General features: G+C 35.9%; 1 long non-coding RNA gene across 1 annotated transcript in view; it reads left to right on the forward strand.

The window, feature by feature from the left end:
• Positions 1 to 3271: 3271 nt before the first annotated feature.
• Positions 3272 to 22400, forward strand: part of LOC105539736 — a 20920-nt gene continuing 1791 nt past the window's right edge. Inside the window, exons 1-2 of the long non-coding RNA XR_001006094.1 lie at positions 3272 to 3392; positions 20333 to 20404. This is a non-coding gene — a long non-coding RNA (uncharacterized LOC105539736). The remainder of the gene's footprint in view (positions 3393 to 20332; positions 20405 to 22400) is intronic.

Raw genomic sequence — 22400 nt, forward strand, 5'->3', positions numbered from 1 at the left:
GCTTGCTAGCAAGTTTAGAACTAAATTAATGCCCATTTGGTTAATGGGCTCATTAGGCCTAATTTCTAAATTGACTGTGCCCTTTCACTTTTAATATACAGTAGAGGTCATTTTTGGTGTTCAGTAGAGGTTGATGAAATGACCAATTTCTTGATGAAATTGTATGCTATTATGTGTAGGTGTGTGCACATGTAAGACAACATGTTAATATATATAAAAATTCTTTAAAATGTTCACGCACTTTGATTCATTAATTTAATATCTCAAGACACAACCTAAGTGTATAATTGAGTATGCACAGGATGATTTATGAACCATGATTAATTTCATATTATTGAAAGTTGTTGAAACTATAAAATAGCTTCATAATCCAGTAAGAGGAGAATTCTTAGTTAAATTCCATGCAAAACTAGCTCTTGTGATATATATAAACACAGGGGCAAGTTCTCATGCTATGTTGCTGTATGAATAAAGCTGAATATAGACATGAAACTACAATGTAGTGTGAGAGCCGTATGTGCTTTAAAGGAAGAAAAACTGAAAAGCTCTACACAAAATGTTTTCAGAGGTTCTCTGAGTGAAGGGATGTTGGATAAAAATATTGGCTTATTATATTTTCTTTATTGTCTAATCTTTCCAAAATAAATGTGTGTTATATTTTATAAGCAGAAATGAGTATATTTAAATAATAATCTTGCAGAGACAAAGAACAATAAAGAAGCAGTTATCTCATGTATTGAATGATTACATTGTTACAAAACAGTCATAAATTATTTTTGAATTTTTAGTATATTTTACAAATTTCCCACTTGCTAAAACATTTTCTGGGAGCTGCACAAAGATTCAAAATACAAAATCAATCATAATTAGGAAAATAACCAAGATGAAAAGACATAGGATTGAAACATTACCATTTGGACAACTGACCAGGCAGGGCAAATAAAGCTAAAATATTATGTTTTTCAATTGGAGATTAAGAGTTGACTTCAATGATATCAGTGAAAAATAGTAAGAATAAGAATCGCTTAATTCTGTCTCATTCAACTTCAGAAAGTCAACAAATCTGCACATAAAGTGATTTGAGGTTACGGTGGAAGGCAGTGTCCACCAGGCCAGCCTTTACCTTACAACGTGCTCCTGGCCATAGCCACTTCCAGGTTCCAGGAGCCTGAGTCATGTACTCCAGTCTGCAAAACCTGCTCTTAGCATATAGGATGCTACACAAAAGGATATGTGAGAGCCAAACAACAGAATACACCACATCCTATACTTTAGCCTTAATGGCAAAAAGCAACCACAAATGTACAAACAAAAGTTTATGATACATTTCTTGTTAAAACAATGGAGTGCATATCCACTCATGCAAATTCAAAACAGCTTTTACAATAATGCCTTTTGTTTTATATCTATTTTCATGTGTTTCATAAATAAATAAGATGAAAATCAAATAAATATGTAAAGCCTCTTCAGAAGTATATAATACTTTTAAAAAGTATTTTACAAGGAAGATTCGGAGAATTCACTTCATCATCAATAAACTCACAAAAAATACAGGAAAGAAGAAAGATAACTAAGGTAAAACAAAAGTTATCTTGTTTTTTATTCTTATTTTAAAACCCCTACATTTTGTTGTTTCCTATTTTTAAACAAATATTTATTATACACATGGTAAAATTACTGTATTACATGTCTCTAAACAAACAGTTATAAATATAATCATAGGTCAATATACAAATTATTTAGACATAAAATTTGCTTTAGTGTAATTAGAAACCATATTTATTTACTTATTTATTTGTACAAGGCAAAGTACAAATAATTAAAATGAGAGCTCTATTACAATACTGAATGGCAGTTAGAACTCACTTATAATAAATGCAATCTAAAATACTCTTGAGTCACCGACACTTAATATTCCAGATAATGCTAAACATTTCAACTGAGGGGTTACTTAAGTTCAACAGTCAGGAAATACATCCCAAATTAAAAATCACTTTAAGTGTATTTCTGTGTAATGATAACATGCCCAGCCCTGTCATGGGTGTCTGATTAGGTGTCAGCAATATGCTGTCCTGAAAATCGGGGACATCAGTGTGCTGTTCTCCAAACCCTGCCTGTCAGTGTTCTTCTGGATTATTAAAATTATTACTCAGTGAAAAGAACAGATTCTACATGCTCAGTTTTTTAACCACAGATTCCTCTAAAATGAGTACACATGTTTTGGATGGCCTTATAATTACACATACAACAGAAACTTAGGGAAATGCTCACAAGGCGTGACTCTCATAATACCTGTCTACAGGTTCCTGAGGGATGGCAGGATCAGTTGTCTGAGACAGCAGAGAGGCAGAAGAAATATTGGATGGCACTTAACTCTTTCACGTAGAGCTAGCTGGTCTATATAGTTGACATTTAATTTAATTCAGGGGTTCAGAAGAAACTTATATGAAATATTTCAATGAAACAACACATCTACACATTCATAGTAAATTAATTTGAAGAAGAAAAAAAAAAAAACAACTTTTTCCCCGCCTACATTCTTACACAGTCAATCACACTCAATGCAACACTTTACCTCTGGTTACCAAAATGTGTGTGAGGGTTTCTCCCACCAGCACAGGCAATGCTTCTGTGAACACCAGCGGGGTGTCCTGTGATTCAGTTCAATTCTGACTCTACCTGGAGGAAGCTCCAGACCCCACAAATGAGGGTTCAGCCCCAGAAGGTTGCCCCCACTTCAGGTGACAGTCCCAAGCTTCTGACTGACCAGCTATAAACCTGGGTTCCCAGGACTCTTCCTTGGGTTCCATTAATTTGCTAGAGCAACTCAGAGAACTCAGCTAAATACTTACTTACATCTTCCCATTTATCATAAAGGACATTGCAAAGGATTCAAGTGCTAGACAGAGAGAGGAGATGCACAGGGCAAGAAATGTGGGGAGAAGCAGAGCTTCCATGCCCTCTTTTGGATTGGAGCCAACTCCAGGCATCTCTATGTGTTCAGCAATCCAGAAGCTTTCTGAACTCAGCCTTTCGGGTTTTTATGGAGGCTTCATTATGCAATCATAGTTGATTAAATCATTGTCCATCGATGATCAACTCAACCTTCAGTTCCTCTCCCCTTTCTAGAGGTTAGAAAGTGGGGCTGAAAGTTCCAACCCCCTCATTACACAGGTGATTGGTTCCCAGGGAAACCAGCCCTCATGCTAAGGCTATCCAGGAGCCCACTGAGAGCCACCCTGTTAGAAAAAAAGATGCGCCTGTCACTCAGGACATTACAAAGGAGCTCTGTGTCAGAAACTAGGGTTAAAGAACAAATACAGAACAAAGATTCCTCTAGCACCCCTACTGCAAGGATTTTAAGAACTATATTTCAGGATAAAGACCTGAGGGTAAAGACAATGATATATATTTCTTATTACAGATACCAAGAAAATAACACATTAATAGTAAATTAATACTCAAACATTATGCAAAAATAGCAAGGAACTGTCACTTTAAATATATTAAAGTGAGAAAGGTAGAAATATAAATATAAATACTCATATAAAATATTTAGCCTGAAGCAAACTCTTTTTAAGATACTTTATATGTAAAAAAAAACTTTTATTTTATATGTATTTACATATATTTTATATGTATATGTTATATTTATATTTATATGTTTGTATATATGTTTATGTATCTATTATATTTACATTCATATATATGTTATATATTATATATCGATGTTACATTTTAAATGTAAGTTACTTTATTCTGTCACTATGCATATATACACACATATTCAAATTCAGAAATATGCATGTAGATATCCACCTACAAGATTTAAACATTATTTTCCAATCAGTTTTGTAAACAGTAGAGTTTAGTAATTGTAAATACATAAAAAGAATTTTCTTCTACTAAAGGTCATCGTTTCCATATAGAAAGGATCAAAATCCTCATTTTTTTCTAAATACAGCTAAGAAAAAATTATTGTTTAATAGCTAAGCATTTTGAAAGTCTGTGATGTTAAGCCTACTTAGAAGTTACATTAGTACATCAGCTAAGGCTGTAATGAGCTGACTATGCCTGTCTCCTTTGACTGATGGTAGCCATTTGAACAAACAAACAAACAAAGCCTCAAGGCAGCTGTTGAAGTAGACACAGTAACCCATTAAATTATTTTAAGATAAAGCCATAATAAATGTTTCAGATCATAGACTGTTCACATAAGATTTCTCTTATTTTGTTTTAACCGGAAGAAAATTACATACTTCAAACCATTATGTTAAGAACATAGTTTTCATTAACTCTCGATTTTATTTTGAACCAGTTAGCACGCCAGAAAGCAGGAAACAGAGCTAAGTGCTGATCACTGAAAAATTAATACACGTGAAAGTGAATAAATTCTGAAACTAATATTGTAATTCTTAATACAAATAGTTTATGATTTTATAAGCATATTAGGTCAAAATACAAAACAAATTGTTCATTCAAAACCTGCATCACATTGTCAGTAGTTGGCTTGTAATGCCAAAAGTGCACTATATGTTTCTTAGTAACTTGACATGAGATTCTATTCCAGGAAACTCTGAGATTCTGCCATTTTAATTACAGGTGCAAGAGCAAACGCTCATTCTCTTGTCCCACCTTAACCTACCTTGAAGCACATATATAAAACCAAATGATTACTTGGGACATTTCAAACTAAACTGCTTTCACTTCAGGCTGTCTCTCAGGAATACCTCATTTACTACTCCATATCTCTAAAATCATTTTAGAAATTGTCTTCAGGGCAATAAGAATAAAAAAGGAATGAAGGCCCATAAGCTGCAGATATTTAACAGATGAATATGCTATTTATAAGCAACAAATTTTTGCACTCTGGAATTTCAAAGTACATAATGGCTTTTGGGGAGAGATATGCATTTAAGCTGAAGGATCCAAATGCTTTGAGGGACGTATACTCCAGAATGTTCTGCTTCAGAAAACACTGTTTCTAAAAATCACTTTCAGGGAAAGGGCCTATTTTGGCTCACTGTTAAATGATTGCATTTCCGGTTCATTCATCTGACATCCACCGGAATTCTCTGTAGAGTCAGAGAGTGAAGCAAGCTTCAGTTAGTATCTCAGAAGACACATAAGATGTGGATGTCAACTGGGCCCATTCAAATCTACGAGTATGACCAGGAATATTTGGAAATTGTGTTTCAAGCCAAGAAAGGTAATAGCTTTCTGAAAGCAAATAGTTTAAATGCTTAGAGTACAACATGGAGGAAATAAAGGAAGTATTTATCTACGAGAGAGGACACAGTTAATCCACTTAATTTGAATTTGAATTAAAACCACTCTGCAAAGGTATTCCAAATCATTCAGCCAATTGTGTAAGCAAAATATTTTTTATTTGTCTTTCCTTTTGAATAAATTAAAAATGCTTTGAATTTCAGAACAGGAATGACTAAAGGGGCATCTTAATAATATTGTAATGACATATGGAATAACTGTCTAAATTGTTTCCTTCAAATGTCCTCTAGCTTTTATTATTTTTTAATTATTAAACATATCAAAATTACAAAATATTTTATCCAGTGTATTTTAAGCTTAAAGAATGATACTAAAACCAATGTATCCATCTTAAGAAATGATGTCACTGTGAGGCCTCTGAGCCCAAGCCAAGCCATCGCATCTCTTGTGACTTGCACGTATTCTCCCAGATGGCCTGAAGTAACAGAAGAATCACAAAAGTAGTGAAAATGCCCTGCCCTGCCTTAACTGATGACATTCCACCACAAAAGAAGTGAAAATAGCCAGTCCTCGCCTTAACTGATGACATTCCACCACAAAAGAAGTGAAAATGGCCGGTCCTTGCCTTAAGTGATGACATTACCTTGTGAAATTCCTTTTCCTGGCTCATCCTGGCTCAAAAATCTCCCCTACTGAGCACCTTGTGACCCCCACTCCTGCCCACCAGAGAATAACCCCCTTTGACTGTAATTTTCCTTTACCTACCCTAATCCTATAAAATGGCCCCACCCCTGTCTCCCTTCACTGACTCTCTTTTCAGACTCAGCCCGCCTGCACCCAGGTGACTAAAAAGCTTTATTTCTCACGCAAAGCCTTTTTGGTGGTCTCCTCACACGGATGCACATGACAGTCACCTGTTCTTTTAAAATCTGCCCTGCACACCTTACATCATGTCATCTCCCCACCCCGACTGTGGGGCAAATAGCTGCTAGCCTAGGTTCCTCTAAAATACTCCCTTGAATTTCTTGAAAGGTTTTACCACCTATGAATGATTCTCTAAACAATATGTTGTTCCGATTTGCCTGGTTGGACTTTACAGTAAACCAGTCATTTTGTGTGTTTTCTTTTCAAGTCAGGATCTTGCTCTGTCACCCAGGCCAGGCTGGAGTGCAGTGGCACAATCAGGACTCCCTGCAGCCTTGACCTCCTGGGCTCAAACAGTCTTCCCCAACTCAGCCTCCTCAATACCTAGGACTACAGATGTGTGCCACCATGCCTGGCTAATTGCTGTACTTTTTTATAAAGAAGGGATCTTGTTATGTTGCCCACGATAGTCTTGAACTTCCGGTCTCAAGCAATCTGTCCGCCTCAGCCTCCCAAAGTGCTGGGACTACCATGCCCAGGCCTTCTGTGATTTTCTTTTTCTGTTCCCCAACATTAGATTTCTGAGTTTGTCCAGGCTGATGTCTAGCTCTGATTCACCATTTTCCCCTCTGGATATATTATGTCAATAAGCCAAAATTTATTCATCAGTTGTTAGACATTTGAACTGTTTCCCCTTGAGGCCATGGAAACCAATGTTGCCACAAACATTCTTTTGTATTTCCACTGGGACACAGACACAATAAATCCCTCACACTAATTACCTAAGAGTGGCATCTTTTACATTCATAAAATTGCTGAGTATTTTTGTTTCTATTCTCTGGAAGAATTTACATAAAATTCTAAGTATTTGTATATTGGATGTTTGGTTTAAAAAAAATCACCTATAAAACCATCTGGGCAAGGTATTTGTTTTGGGAAGAATTTTAACTTTGTTTTCTATTTTGATAATTGTGCTGTTTGAATCTAAAGTTGAGTTTCTTGCAAAGCAGACTGTTATATTCCCTGTGGATATGAGGTGTCTGGCCCCTGCTTCCAATGTCCAGCACAGCTAAATTGGGGCAAACAACAACAGTTGCAGTGTTGAGGTCCATTTCCCAGCTCACAAGTGGAGGATGCATTTCTCATTTGATGTCTCTCCCTTCTCTGCGGCCCCTGGTTGTCATCACTACCGAATAACAAACCTCTTTCCCGGAACCCACATAGGGGCATTCTACCTCAGCGTGGAATTGTGAGCAGCCATAGCAATGGCTTGACTTATCATGTATTATTGATTTCCCACCTAAATGTTGCAGATATTCTCACATTTTAATAAAGGGTAATTTTTTTGTCATATAGCTTTTTCTAAAAATTTCAATTTAATTTTTTCTGCAGTAATGAGTGACTCACAATTTGACTTAATTGTTCCTCTGTTAGTGATTTGCTATGTAGTTATTTCTAAAGGCTAACAGAGCCAATGAGCCATTGTTAGAGAAATCTGTAGCTTTTAAATGACATTTAAAAAAATCAGTTGCTGATTCTTTTTCCTCATATTTCCTTTTTGCAAATATATTTTCTGTTTTCCATGTTCTGTTCTGAAAACTGAATATATGTTTGCTAAGTTAATCATCACCGCATTCTTTGGAGATAGGAACTAATACTACCTTACACAGATACTAAGACTAAGACTCAGAATGGTCAACAAATTTTTCAAAACCACCTCACTAGTAAGTGGAAGGGTCAGAATTTAATTCTGCGGGCAGAAATTATGCACAGCACTTTCCTCTGAGGCAACTGTAAGGATATTCTATTTTCAATGTGTCTATAGGTTTTTCTTTATGGTTGAGCATCACAGAAGGTCTCTGAGTGATCAGTCATAGATTATACAGTAAGTTTCCTTAATATGATTTTTAAATAAACAAAGGTCTTGATTAAAAATGAAAAGGCAGACCAGGAACTGAACATAGCAGAATGTCTAGCAATATAATAAACAGCATCTGAGACAATTACTGAATTGGAAGTTAGTGTTGACAAAATTATGTAGAATGCAACCCAAAGATAAGGAAATAAGCATATAAAAGAGAGATGGAAAGATATAGGAGAGAAAATGAAAAGGTCAAATATACTCCTCATCCGAGTTTTAGGAGGAGAGAAAAAAGATAGGGATGGAGTGGCATCATAGTCTAAGAGGTAACACGTGAGAATTGTTTAAAATTAATGAGCAAAATGAATCTTTAAATTCAGGAAAGCTAACAAACATCACACCAGGTACATGAAAGAACAGAATAAAACTACAAAACAAGCAAAGCAAAGAAAATAATTTAAAACAGCCAAGAGAACAGAGACTTCCTGTAAAAGAATGGTGATTAGACCAACAATGGGCTTCCCAATATACTAATGGAAGCCAGAGACAGCAGGATAGTATTTTCTGAATTCCTGGAGCCAGCTGAGAATTGCTCAATGAGATATCCTAGGGATGTTTTGCACAAGTGCATCAGGGGGCATGTACCGGGGTATTTATTGCAGCATGGACTTAAGCAAAATACTACATCATTTAAAATTCATTGAAGGTATGTAGGAACAGCAACATATGAAGATAAAGGTAAATGGTTAAATCTGGAAGATGACAAATAGGAAAGATTCAAAGATATTGGCAGGGATTCAAGAAATTTAGAACAGTTGGTTCCTTGACAGAAAATGGGGCCATGTCACCGATAGAAGAAAATGAGAGAGAACCTTGAAATAGAGTTTTAAAAGGCAGATTCTCAAAGAAAGAAAAAGATGATTTCAGAGATTATCTAGAAAGACAGATTTTACTTAGAACCTATGCTACTGAAATTACAAGCAAACTGAAAGTTCCAGTTACTTTGTTCAAGAATGAAATATTATTTACCATTACTTTGTGACAGGGCCTGAGCATGCTCTAGAGTCTTCAAATTTGACCTTCGTCACCTGATTCTTCTATGCCGATGTTATAGTAAAACTAATATGGCTAGAAATTTACAAGCCCAGAAATAACAATTCTGTTTTTATGTCAGGTGTATGTGTGTGTAAATCTATTCACTTTTTTCCATACCACTTGTAAGTACCTAGAGCAAATAGCTACTACCTTTCACAGAAATTACACAGTAGCTTCTTAATTGTTCTTTGTACTTTCGATCTTGCTTTGTCACAATTAATCAATCCTCCACATAGCAAACATAATTATCTTATAACATAACTAAGATCATATCATACCCGTGGTCAACACATCTCATAAAATTCAACACACCAGCATCCCATTACCTAAAAGTCCTTGCAGGAACTGAATCGACCTCCTTCTCCAGCTTGCCCGGAGCTCCTCTTCTATATCTCACAGCTTCTTTCTATTTCGGTGTCTCTCATGTGGCAAAATGCATGGTACTTCATACATTCTCTCGCTTCTGCTCACAATACTCTTCATAGCTCTCCATCTGGCTAACTGATGCATCCTTCCAGTCTCATCCTAAATACCCTTCCCTGGAGAGGCCCTCCCTAGCCACCCAATTTAAATTACTTCTCACTGTTTAACTCTCTTACAACACCTGGCACATGTTCTTATGTTAAAGGACTATTATAGAGACATTCTATGTTACATGTTTTATATGTGTATTAGAGTATTATATTCCTAATTCCTCCTTCCCATGCCATGTATCATTACCCTCATTCATTTCACTTACACATAAGCTATAATCATAGAATGTATCAGTTATTATTATTTTGAACAAACTGTTGTCTGTAAGCTCAATTGAGAATAAGGCAATAGAAGATTTTATTTTATCTTCACTGATTTCTTCCCTAAAGCTTCCCTTTCTTTATGTAGCTCCAAGTTTCTGATCCGTATAATTTTTTTTATCTCTAAAGAACTTTTTTAAAAACCACTTTTTTCAAGGCAGGTCTACTGACAATACATTCCCTCAGTTTTTGTTTATCTGAGAAAGTTTTTGTTTTTCTTTTATTTTTGAAGGGTAATTTTGCACGGTACAGAATTACAGACTGGTGGTTTTTCCTCAATACTTTGAATTTTTCACTCTCTTCTCTTCTTGCTTGCCTGGTTTCTGAGACATCTGATGTAATTCTTATAGTTACTCATCTATAAATAAGATATTTTTCCCTCTGGCTTCAGTCAATATTTTTTCTTTATTTTGAATTTTCCGCAGTTTGAATATTATATGCCTGAATATAAGTATAGGGCTTTTTCCTTCTCTCTTCTTGTCTTTTTTTTTCTTTTTGGCATTTATCCTACTTGGTGTTCTCTTCACTTCCTGAAATTGTGGCTTGGTGTCACATTAATTGGTGAAGTTCTTAGTCATTATTATTTCAAATATTTCTTCTGTTCCTTTTTCTCTTTCTTTTTCTTCTTGCATTCCCTGTGTTTGTATGTTATGCCTTTTGTAATTGTCTCAAATCCTTTAATATTCTATTTTAATTTTTTCAGTCTTTTTTTTTTTTTTTTTTTTGGTTTACTTTTCAATTTTGGAAGTTCTTACTGACATATCTTCAAGTATGGAAATTCTTTCTGCAGCCATGTCCAGCCCATTAGAAGCATTTAAAATTTTTCTGTGACAGTGTTTTTGATTCTAGAATTTATTTAATTCTTGCTTAGAATGTCCAACTCTCTGCCTACATTGCCCATCTGTTCTTGGATGTTGCCTGCTTTTCCAACAAAGACTTTAACATTATTCTTTCATATTCCTAGCCTTATAATTCCCACATCCTTGCCATATCTGAGTCTGGTTCTGATGCTTGTTCTGTCTTTTCAAGCTGTATGTTTTGCCTTTTAGTATGCCTTGTAATTTTTTGTTGAAAGTATAACATGAAGTGTCTGGTACTGTTTCCTGCAGAGATTTCTGCTTCACTATGCTGTGATTCTCATTACCTGTTTGTCTGTTTCTCCACTTTTAGGCATAGTAGTTTGTCCTGAGACCTCACTTTTCTGTGAGTCTAAGAAGGACTGTTGATTTTCAGTTCATTCAGCTTTTCACTTGTTGTTAGGATGGAGTAACAACTTCCCAGCTTATTCTCAGCCAGGCAAAAGGCCAGAATCAAATTTCCTTTTAAGTACACAGTTTATAAACAGTTATTTTTGTGGCTTCCTTTCTGTTCTTTTTAGCTTTCTAGGAGAGACATTTAAAAAATAATCACCCTACACTTAGCAACTTACGTGTAGTACTACTCTGAGTCTGAAGTACATAGTAGAAAATCTGTCAATATTTCAGATTTAAGGAAAAAGAAATTAGGTCCTGGATATATTTAGTCACTGCAGCAGATATGTGCTACTAGTTTTATCATCATTCTGCTTAAACATTCTCTACTGAGTTACAACTTTTAAAAACTCCTAACTACTAGTTAAAACTAAGAAACTTTTTTTTGTGCTTAGATGCACTTTGATCTCCAGTGGGTGTTCACATGAATAACAGTCATTTTTGAAATTCATATACCAAACTACTCTCTTTTAGATGTTTACTTGTAAGAACACCAGGCAATATGTTCTAATCATTGCCTTAAGGTTTACGGTGGGTTTGACTTCTGTAAACATTAATGAGAATCACTTGACTGCTTCTATGCATAAAGTACTAGAATCTGGTCCCTAGGTTATGTCGCTTTTGCATTTGTATGGCTAATACATGTCACTAAACCGTAATGGTAAACATAACTACTTGGAAATCATGTTTCACCTTTTCCTCCTGTGGATCCCAAATCAAATTGCAAACAATTAATTGTGGTTACAACACCATTGCAGAGTAATTTTCAATAGGAATATATTAAGAGAGCCTGCACCATTTCTGAAGTTTCAACTGATAATAAGTGACAACTCTCAGAAAGGCAATCCTTACAAATCCACAATATACAAAGGTAGGAAAGGTAAATACGATCTTCAATATAATTAGACAAAGAAATTGGCAGATATAGTTAATTCTTAAAAGTTCTGCCAGGACCCTATGCTTAAAAACTGCAGGGTAATTTAAAGTATTCCAATCAAGTTTGGATTCCATTTTTGTGGCTGATCATCCGCAAGTACATTTTTACTAAATAAAGAAATAATATTTGTAGAACTTTAAAATATCATCTCATCTTTCCTGGCTTTCATGTGCTCTGTGAGAACTTGATTAGCCCAGGGAAGAAGAAGAGATATTTGAGTGGCCTGGACATGGCATGTAAAAATGACTCAGCCAATAGCTGGAAAGAAGCTGCTGGCCTGTAGGTCAGTATTTACTGGGATGTGGTGAATTAAAACCAAATGTGCAAGCATGGACAGCTGAGGAAATTCTTCTCAGTGCTATTTGCCAGCCGTGTTCCACAAAGTGGAGATAAAAGAGGTGGCAGTCAGGCAAGGTCCCTGTTCTCATGATCCTTACTTACCTTCTAATGGGGAGAGACAGTGTATTTGGCCAGTGAGTACTGCTCCAACTCCTAGGACTGAGGGCCACTTTATACTCTTAAAAATTGAGATCTTGTAAAAACTTTTGTTTATGTGAGTTATATCCACTGATATTTACTATAGTCAGAATTAACACTGTGGAATTTTAAGATTTTATTTATTTATTTATTTTTAAATAACAAGAAAGTCATTACATATTAACATGAAAATATTTTTATGAAAAAATAACTCCATTTAAAGAAATTAAAACAATGAAAAGAGTGTCATTGTTTTACAATTTTGCAAATTTTTGTAATATCTACTTTCATTGAAGATGGCTGGATTCTCATATCTGTGTCTGCGTTAAATATTGTCATATGTTGTTTTGGATGAAGTATATAAAGAAAATCTACCTTGGAAAGGGTAGGCATATTTTAATAACCTTTCAGTTATTATTTGATACTACACTGAAGGGAGGTAGCTTCATAAAGATGAATTGCAATGTGGGATCTGAAGTCGTATCAGCGAAATTTCCAGACTCCGTTATATACAAATCCTTTCATCTTGCACTTTGAATGGATCTTTTACCCATTCATGATTCTGTAAAATCATGTATTAGTCATTTGAAAAATAGTGAATCACAGATTTATGAAGATCTTCCAAATGTTGACACATTTGATTACACTATATATATAATCGGATTTCTTAGTATCATCTCAAATATCATCAAAAAGACTTTAAATCTTGGGAAGCTGTCAACGGTAGCAAATACAAAGCTTTAATTTTATTATTGGCAACAAAATACCATCAGTTTTATGATAGGCTCGCTTTATTCATTTTCAAAAAAATAAAGAATCTTCAGTCATTTATTCAAGCAAAGATGATTCTTTATGAAAAAGTCTCTAGTCCAGTTCACAACTTAATTTCACGAGCACTTTTCCTCAAGAATTCTGTCATACTCTGGTATGCTGTGAAAGTGCTTAACACAGACTTCCATTTCATAGCACAGGACATTAATAATACCAGTACTAATAGCTCAAAATACAGTGAAATTAACTTTTTGTGCTTCATCATGAGACTTTTTTTTTTTTTGAGACAGAATCTCATTCTGTCATCTAGGCTGGAGTGCAGTGGTATGATCTCGTCTCACCGCAACCTCACCTCCCAGGTTCAAGCGATTCTCCTGCCTCAGCCTCCTGAGTAGCTGGGATTACAGGTGCTCACCACCATGCCTGGCTAATTTTTGTATTTTTAGTAGAGACAAGGTTTTGCCATGTTGGCCAGGCTGGTCTCTAACTCCTGACCTCAGGTGATCCACCCACGTCGGCCTCCCAAAGTGCTGGGATTACAGGCGTGAGCCACCACTCACAGCTAACAGACATTCTTAAGTAAAACTGGCTTTATGTATTTATTTATTTGTTTTACTGCAAGTATTGCAAATGAAGAGTTCAATGAGCTGCTAGTACAGCTTGCTGCCACTGCACAACATGCACTGAGCCATCTGCGATGGCTTAGTATAATTAAAAATTGTTTTCAATTTTTGTAAACTTGTTGAAAGTGTTGTGAATACATGGGATACACTTTGAGAACCATTGGAGTAAACAAATAAATTATCCAAATAATCACAGATATGATAAGGGTTGCAATTATAATAAAATATGATGGGGGATGATTGATCACTGGAATACAACTTACTAAAGAGTTCTTTCTGCACTTCCCAATCAAAGCTAGTAATATGTCTGCTAAGTAACCTGGATGACTATTACTTGTCTTGATTAGGCTTGATTAGAACACTCCACAATTCAAATTATTTATCAGAAAAGTGACTGATTATTTAGTTTTGTGTAAAAAAAAATTATAAGCTCCATGAATGCATATTTTGTTCTATTAAACTTTTATTCTTAATAACTTATTCTGGATCCGACATAAGTTATATATGTGTGCATGTGTGCGTGTGTGTGTGTGTGTGTGTGTGTAGAATGAATAAATTATTGAGACCAGAGAGGACATAAATTTGAGAGAAAGAATTGGACATGATGAGTTCTGTTTCTCCATTATGAACATGAAAGGGATCTAGGCTGTCTACTTGGCAGATGGCTAATGCAAGGTGGAATATGTGAGACTGGCCCTTAGCAGAGAATCTGGGCTGGAGATAGAGATATGGACACTCTCAGCTTACAGCTGCCAATTAAGACTAATCTCACACAAGACTTGCTAATAGTCTGTAAAGGAAAGATGGCCAGGGATAAAATCCTAAGGCACATTGACATTTGGAGAGTAAGTGAGAAACTTAGAGAAGAAATTGAGAAGTGCTTCCCTACACACCTGCCCTAACCCAAAACTATCACTTTTCCTACACTAATTGTTATTTTGCTTATTTATCTAACTCTTCAAAGAACAGATTTTAATTCATTTTACTTTACAGGTTTAACAGATTTTAATATGAGTTTATTTTAATCATCTTTGTATCCCTAGCAACTAGCACAAAATACTCATCAAGTTCGATCTATTTTTTGAGTTACTATTTCAATAAATGTAAGTTTATCATTTAAATTTTTGGGGTTTATTTCACTCAGATTTTCTTTCATTCCTGTTAGGAAACAACCAAGATAAGATTGTTGTTGTAATAGGATTATCTTCAATCATCGGATTGATTAAATGTTCTCTAATCTGTAACTTGCAGTGTTTCTTGAAAAACATCTTTTCTTAGTCCTTGACTTTTTGGAAAAAAAAAAATGGATTTTAGTCAGTGAGCATTAGGAGTTGAAGAAAATGAGTTCATCTTTGGCTGACAAGTCAATAGGATTCTGCTGCTTAGTTTTTTTTTTTTTTAATGTCTCTAAAACTTTCATTCTCAAAATGCATGGGAATAAACCATTCAGAAAGTGCATCAATAACAAAATCATATAGGGCTGTGTATATACATACTTGGTAAAGTCTACCTATGATTTTTGAAAATATTTATTAAATTCCAAAACCCAATTCTCTAAACATGTAAGGTCAATATTAATAATTTTTGTTTGATATCAAGAAACACCTTACATCAAACTTGATAAAGGAGTTACTCTCTGAACTACAAAAATCAAATCTAATTTTCAGTGACCTAAAATTAAGAAAAAATAGATCACCATTACCACTAAGTTTGTGTAAAATACAAAATGTCAAATGTATGAATCAGCCTGATATAATTAAGACCTCTGTTCCATGGAACTATTAAAACAGAAATACACTAACATAAGTCAACAAACAAATTGTACAGTGTAAACTATGCATACCCATGTAAACTATGCACATCCATGCATACACACACACTCATATGACAATGTTCCAGAGAAAAATACACTCTTCAATGAACAGCAAATCATAAAATTTAGTTTGCTTTTTCAGTAGCAAATGAAAATATATAGAACTTCAGGAAATGAGAAAGTTGGAGGATTCTTGAAGAGGCCTTGAGCTGTCTTTTAGGGATGAATCATCCCACAAATGCATGAACACAGAAATACCCCATGGATTTTTTACTCACAGTCTGCTGGCCACACAACGGAGGAGGAGACATGAGATTGTAGGATAGTAGCAGGTACAAAATTGGTACAGGTTGAATAGTCCAAATCCAAAAACCCCAAGTCCGAAATGGTACAAAATTCTAACTTTCTGAGTACTGACAAGAAGGCTCTCAAAAAAAAAAAAATACTCATTGGAACAATTCAAATTTTGGATTTTTGGATTCAGAATGCCCAATCAGGAAGGATAATACAAATACTCCAATATAAAAAAAAAAATCCAAAATTCAAAATACTTCTTCTGGTCTTAAGCATTTTGGATAAGGGAGAGTCAACTTGTCCTTTAAATTTAATATGGAAAATAAAATGTTTCATCTAAATTGCCCAGTATTGTACATTATTTTAAATCTGCCATTTCACTGTAGCCTAAAGTCCTCAAGCCAAGGTTGATAAAAATGGTAAATATTAACTTAAATTACAGAATACATTACAGATAAAGTCAATGTCCACATCATGTCTCTGTAGAAGCCAGCTGTTTACAGGCACTAGTGGGATACCTTGCCCTTAAGAGGCTACAGTCTGATGTGAGTTGCTTTATTCTCATCCCGCAAACACTCAATCCTCTCCAGACACATGTACTCAGGGCTGTCTCTAGGTTTAGGGGATCTGCCGAAGCTTACACAATTTAGAGAAAACAGCTTAAAACTGGCCAACAAAATTATACCACATCTTAAAATATGTTGCCTTTTGAAACCTAAGCTTCTGGCTGCATGCATTTCCAGCCTTGCGACTCCTCCTCTCCACATCTGTCCAGCCCCAGCCCTGCAGGACACATCTTCACTGCCATGTCATCTTCGGTTCCTGACCTAGTGACACCAGCTTACCCACTCTTAGTCATTCGATCTCCTCTTCAGCTTTGCCTCAAACTTACACAGACAATTCTGGACTTTCAGACATTTGGATTTTAGAGTTTTGCACATTAGAACTCACAGATGCCACCAGCCTACGTTCTGTTTTCTGTTGTTGATTTCATACGACTTCCTGGGGACCTGAGGGCCACACTCCCCTCTGATGGAAAACATCCAACCTCAATTGACTGAGCAGGAATGCCTGTACCTGGCAGGGTAGAACATGCGGCCCACTGCTGAGCACGATCTCTGTCTGTGGCTTGTGAATAATGCTGTTTGGGATCTGATCTATTTACTGGTTGTTCCATATGAGTATATGCAGTTTTCCTTCTCTGAACCTGATGTCATTACTTTACCACCATAGCTTTATCTGGCTGGCTGCCTCCTGTCACACTACCCTGTGCGCTGGTCACAGAAATACACTTGGGCTAGAAAAAAACCAAGGCCTTGAGTGAGCAATTGCCCCATTGGCTAAATCTTGGGCAAGGCTTTCTCCTGGGACTTATTGCTGGAAAATTACACCAAACGTTCTCTACTTGGGTTTGAAAACATTCTTTTGATTTTCATTTTTACCACTATTTAATAATAATTCTGCTCCAAACCAAAGCAACTCAGTTTTAACAATCTGTTAGTACTGTAAACTCGTATACTTTTAAAATGTCCAAAGGTACCTCTTTCATGAGTCAGGCAATAACAAAAAGTATATATCTCAATATAATCAAATATGTTCTTTAAAGAATTTTAGAAAAGTTACTGGAACAAACAAACATATGCTCTTTTCAATAACGTTGTAATGGAAGTTGAACATTTTTATAGTTTCTTTTTTTCTAACAGTGATTCCATCAATAGCATCCATGTATACCGTCTAACTTAATCTTCACCTCAACTCTGGAAGTCAGTGAAGGATAATATAACCTCCAATAACATCATTCTCTTGATATTTTGAGAATAATATTTTGGAGATATTATCTGTGCAGTTCAACAGCTTTAGCAAAAGATTTACCTCTTTCAGCAAAGCAGAAATTTAGCCTGACAGAAGTGGGGAGGTAGAGAATTGATGTCAAAAAAGTTTCCCCTTTCCTTTCTCAATTTAGAGGAAGGGTCATGGAATGTGGGTCTGAATGAGAGTCACATAGTTTTGAATTTCATGTGGAGCCCAAAACACCACAAGCTGTATACCCTTCAATCAAAATGAAAATTGTAGTTCTGAGCTGCATTTCTATCAGAGAAAAGCAAATGTTGTGATTTTTGCACTGAAATCAAATTTAACTAGAATGATTCAATAAAATGATGATGTCATTACAAATGTTGCACTCTTTCTTAAAGTTTGATTAGTCTAGACACCTGAGTTGAAAAATGACTGTTACCTGATACTTCAAAGCACACTTGACAACTTTGATTAAATATTTATGTTAAATGTAGATGACTTAAAATGGAGTGTGTTCCAATCAAGACACTAGCAAGCAGAACATACGTAACTAGTCAGCACTAGAGTTCTGGTTTCAGGCAGTTTGATTTGAAGTTCAGCCAACTCCAGAGGTGCAGTTCTCCAACTTCCACTACTTAAATGGGGGTCATGGCAGGTCTGCGTTTCACATGGTAGTATCCAGGCAACTCAATATCCAGTAATTCCCTGGAATTGTCGAAAAGAATAAAAAGTAAGCAAGGAGCAGCTTGTGGTATTCTCTCTTCCCTCTTCATATTACAACCATAAACCCCCAAATATGCTCTCTCGTAAACAAAATTTTAGAGCACCGTTGAGGGCAACTCTCTTAATCTTTTAAAACGTTTTAAAAACGTTTGTAATTCCAGTTCTTATTCCTAATTACTTGAGAATTTATATGTGTTTGTTCAATTCAAAACAACCCTATTGCCTTTTCTTTTAAAGTAGGCTATCCATAACATATTTGCATTTATGTTCTGAGAGAAATAATTAATATCGGCTTAATTGCTGAAGTCAGGAACTTGGAAGCCATGTTTAGCTTTCCTTTGTCATTCCTCCCACACTGTAGCTGATGGAAAGCATCATGAAGCCTACCTGACATGCTTTGTATCTGTCATCGTCCGCACCAGCCCTAAACGCAGACTGGCTCTCCATGGCCTTGCGTCAGCCTAGACTGTGGTGCCAACTCTAACTCATGCTTTGGCTTGTGTGCATCTCTACACCCCCACAATCTAGCCACACATTCCAGAAGGATCTTAAGCAAATCCAGTCTGACATTTTGGTTGCTTTGAATCTACATTCATTAATTCTAAAGGTATTGCTTACATTTTTACCATTCGACTTTTTTGCTTTTTACCTTTGTATCATATTTTACAAAGATAAGTACATAATTTTTGTTTTGATTGTATTTACTTAAAAAATACATGCTTACTTCACAGAAAATCCAATGACAATTTTTTTTAAAAGTGAAAACTGAGCCAGGCACAGTGGGTCGCCTGTAATACCAGCACTTTGGGAGGCCAAGGCGGGTGAATCACTTGAGGTTAGGAGTTTGAGACCAGCCTGGACAATGTGGTGAAACCCCGTCACTATTAAAAATACAAAAAATTAGCTGGGCATGGTGGGGGTGCCTGTAATCCCAGCTACTCAGGAGGCTGAGGCAGGAGAATCGCTTGAACCCAGGAGGTAGAGGTTGCAGTGAGCCAAGGTTTTGCCATTGCAATCCAGCCTGGGTGACAAGAGCAAAAGTCTTCTCAAAATAAATAAATAAATAAATAAATAAAATAAACAAATAAATAAATAATTTTTTTTAAGTGAAAACTGAATGACCTCTACACTGTACTCACTCAGGATTAATCAGTGTCAACAGAGTATTGTGACTTCCTGTTGCTGACAGCATAAATTATACCATCCTTAGAATTCTTTTTTGGACCTTCTCTCCTTTTTTCCTTGCGACGTGGAGCACAGACTGGAATGGGAGGAGAATGCACAATGTGTTTGAACTTTTGCCTCTGTTTACTGCACCCATTTATTTCTCAAACTTGAGATTAAACAACACTTAATCTAGCAAAGCTTTCCTATTGGCTTCTCTTAGTTAGCACTTTTTGTTTAAAAGAAAAGCAGATACCCAAGCCATCACTAGTTGGGCACTAGCAGTTGCTTTCAGGATATACAGGTTATTTGAAAATGAAGCTTCAGTTATGATAGATTTCATGGAAGCTGCAATTAGCATTGAGACAGCATCATCATCCTTCTTCCTGGTGTCTCCATTTTTACCTTATGTCATCTCTGATGCTTTCTGAAGCCAGGCTCTTTTCGGTAGTTGAACACCTTCTATTTGCTGCTTCCTCATAATGCCGATTGGTACATAAGTTTGATTGTCTTGGTCCTGCCTTAAAGTTACACAGGCTTCTGCCTTTTGCCTTCCTGTTTGTTTACGCAGCTTTCATATTTCCCAGTTGAAAATTACTGCAAAAAATACTTTGGGTAAAACGTATATTTTTCCTTTTAGGTCACAAGATGTACATCACCGGCCCCAGCTGGATTTTCCCAGGGTCAGGTGCCCATTCCTACATGATCAAAGGTAAGGATGGAGTTGGCCCTCTGTGTGAGCTGGTGGCGGAGGGGGTGAGATGGTTAATTTCATGTGTCAACTTGTCCAGGTTATGGTGTCAAGTTCTTTGGTCAAACACTAATCCAAATGCTGCTCTGAAAGTATTTTATAAGTGTTACAATCAATTGACTTTAAGTAAAATAAAAATCATCCTTGATAATGCAGATGAGCTTCATTTAACCCATCAAAGACCTTAAGAGCAAAAACTGAGGCTTTCGAAGAAGGATTTCTGCCTCCAGATCTTACCACAGAAATCCTGCTGAGTTTCCAGATGTCAGGTTACCTTACAGATGTGGAACTTGCCAGCCCCATAGCTACATAAGCCAATCCGATCCTTAAAATATCTATCTATCTATCTCTCTCTCTCTCTCTCTCTCTCTCTCTGTCTCTCTCTCTATCTTTCTATGTCTATTTGTCTATCTATCTATCTTTCTATGTCTTTCTATGTCTATTTGTCTATCTGTCTATCTCTATCTATCTATCTATCTATCTATCTATCTATCTTTCTCTATGTCTATTTGTCTATCTGTCCATCTATATCTATCAATCTATTTATCTATTTGTCTATCTATCTGTGTCTATTTGTCTATCTGTCCATCTATCTCTCTATATCTATCTCTATCTATCTCTATCTAGATCTATATATATATATATATCTATTTATCTATCCATCCACCATCTCTATCTGTCTGTCTGTATCTAGTTGTCTAACTATCTATCTATCTCTGTCTATCTATTGGTGTGTCTAGTTGTCTATCTATTTATATCTCTGTCTGTCTGTCTGTCTGTGTCTAGTTGTCTATCTATTTATCTGTCTATCTATCTATCTATCTATCTATCTATCTATCTATCTATCTATCTATGAAAATCACTTCTATCCTATTGCTGCTGTTTCTCTGGAGACTTTTGACCAATATGTGAAGTAATCTCTGTTTCAAGGCAATAGTGGGTTGGCACCATAGAGCATTCCTTTGACAGTGTTCTGTTGTGTTAACAAGGTAATTTTAACTGCCGTTACAAAATAACCCAAAAGGTCAGCTCCAACAATGGAGATGAATGCCTTGCACACATAGGCCTACTGCATGTGTTCCTGGTGAGGACTTGGTTTCCACACACTGTGAGGTGCTCAGGCCTCTCCCATCATGGGATTTTGCCTTCTCCTAAAGCCTTGGTATCCTTCCATACAGCTGTTGGATGAGGAAAGAGGGTGGAGCCTAACGGAAGAGCCTAACCTCTTCCGTTAGGCTCCCTGGCACAGAAGTGATATTCTTCAATTCTCTTCAAGTTCTATTGATGTAACAGATTATGAGTCCTCACATGTTTTCAAGAGTTTGGAAAATAATCTCCCTTGCCAGGTTGCCAGTCTTCAAAGGGAGGTCTATACTGTGGAAGAAAAAGGAAAAATTTATGTGCATTTACCCTGTTTAATACACTCATCATATATAGCATTTTTCCAACAGCAACAATAATACTCTTGATTTAGTATATAACAATATGTCATATACTTAATATACAAAATATTTTCCTTGCTAACCTATATGATTTCAAATGCCTGGAACAATAAATAATTCATGTCATTATTTGAGAGTATGTAAATTTTAATATGTTAAGATATACTGGCAAAGTTCTAAAAGTCGTGATTTTATTGGAGGCCAAATAATGTACATATTTGTTTGTCTGAAGACTTGAGCCAAAAGGAAACTAATACACTTTTGAACTACAATATGAACATAATGTCATGAAGCAGGAACATTACGCTCCATTTCAGGACACTTCTGCTGACCTGCACCTAGAATGCCCTCTTCTGTGCCGATGCCTCAGATGTAAGAATGATGAAGTGCATGGGTTGAAATGCAGAGAACAATGAGAAAAAGAACTGAGTTGTGGGAAGACGTGAGGAAAGGATGTGAGGCTCTTAATAACAGCTGCCAAGTACTGCAGTCGGGAATCCGGAGCAAAGCGATTC

This window comes from Mandrillus leucophaeus, unplaced genomic scaffold, assembly GCF_000951045.1.
Source record: "Mandrillus leucophaeus isolate KB7577 unplaced genomic scaffold, Mleu.le_1.0 Scaffold2086, whole genome shotgun sequence".
In the NCBI taxonomy this organism is placed as follows: Eukaryota; Metazoa; Chordata; class Mammalia; order Primates; family Cercopithecidae; genus Mandrillus; species Mandrillus leucophaeus.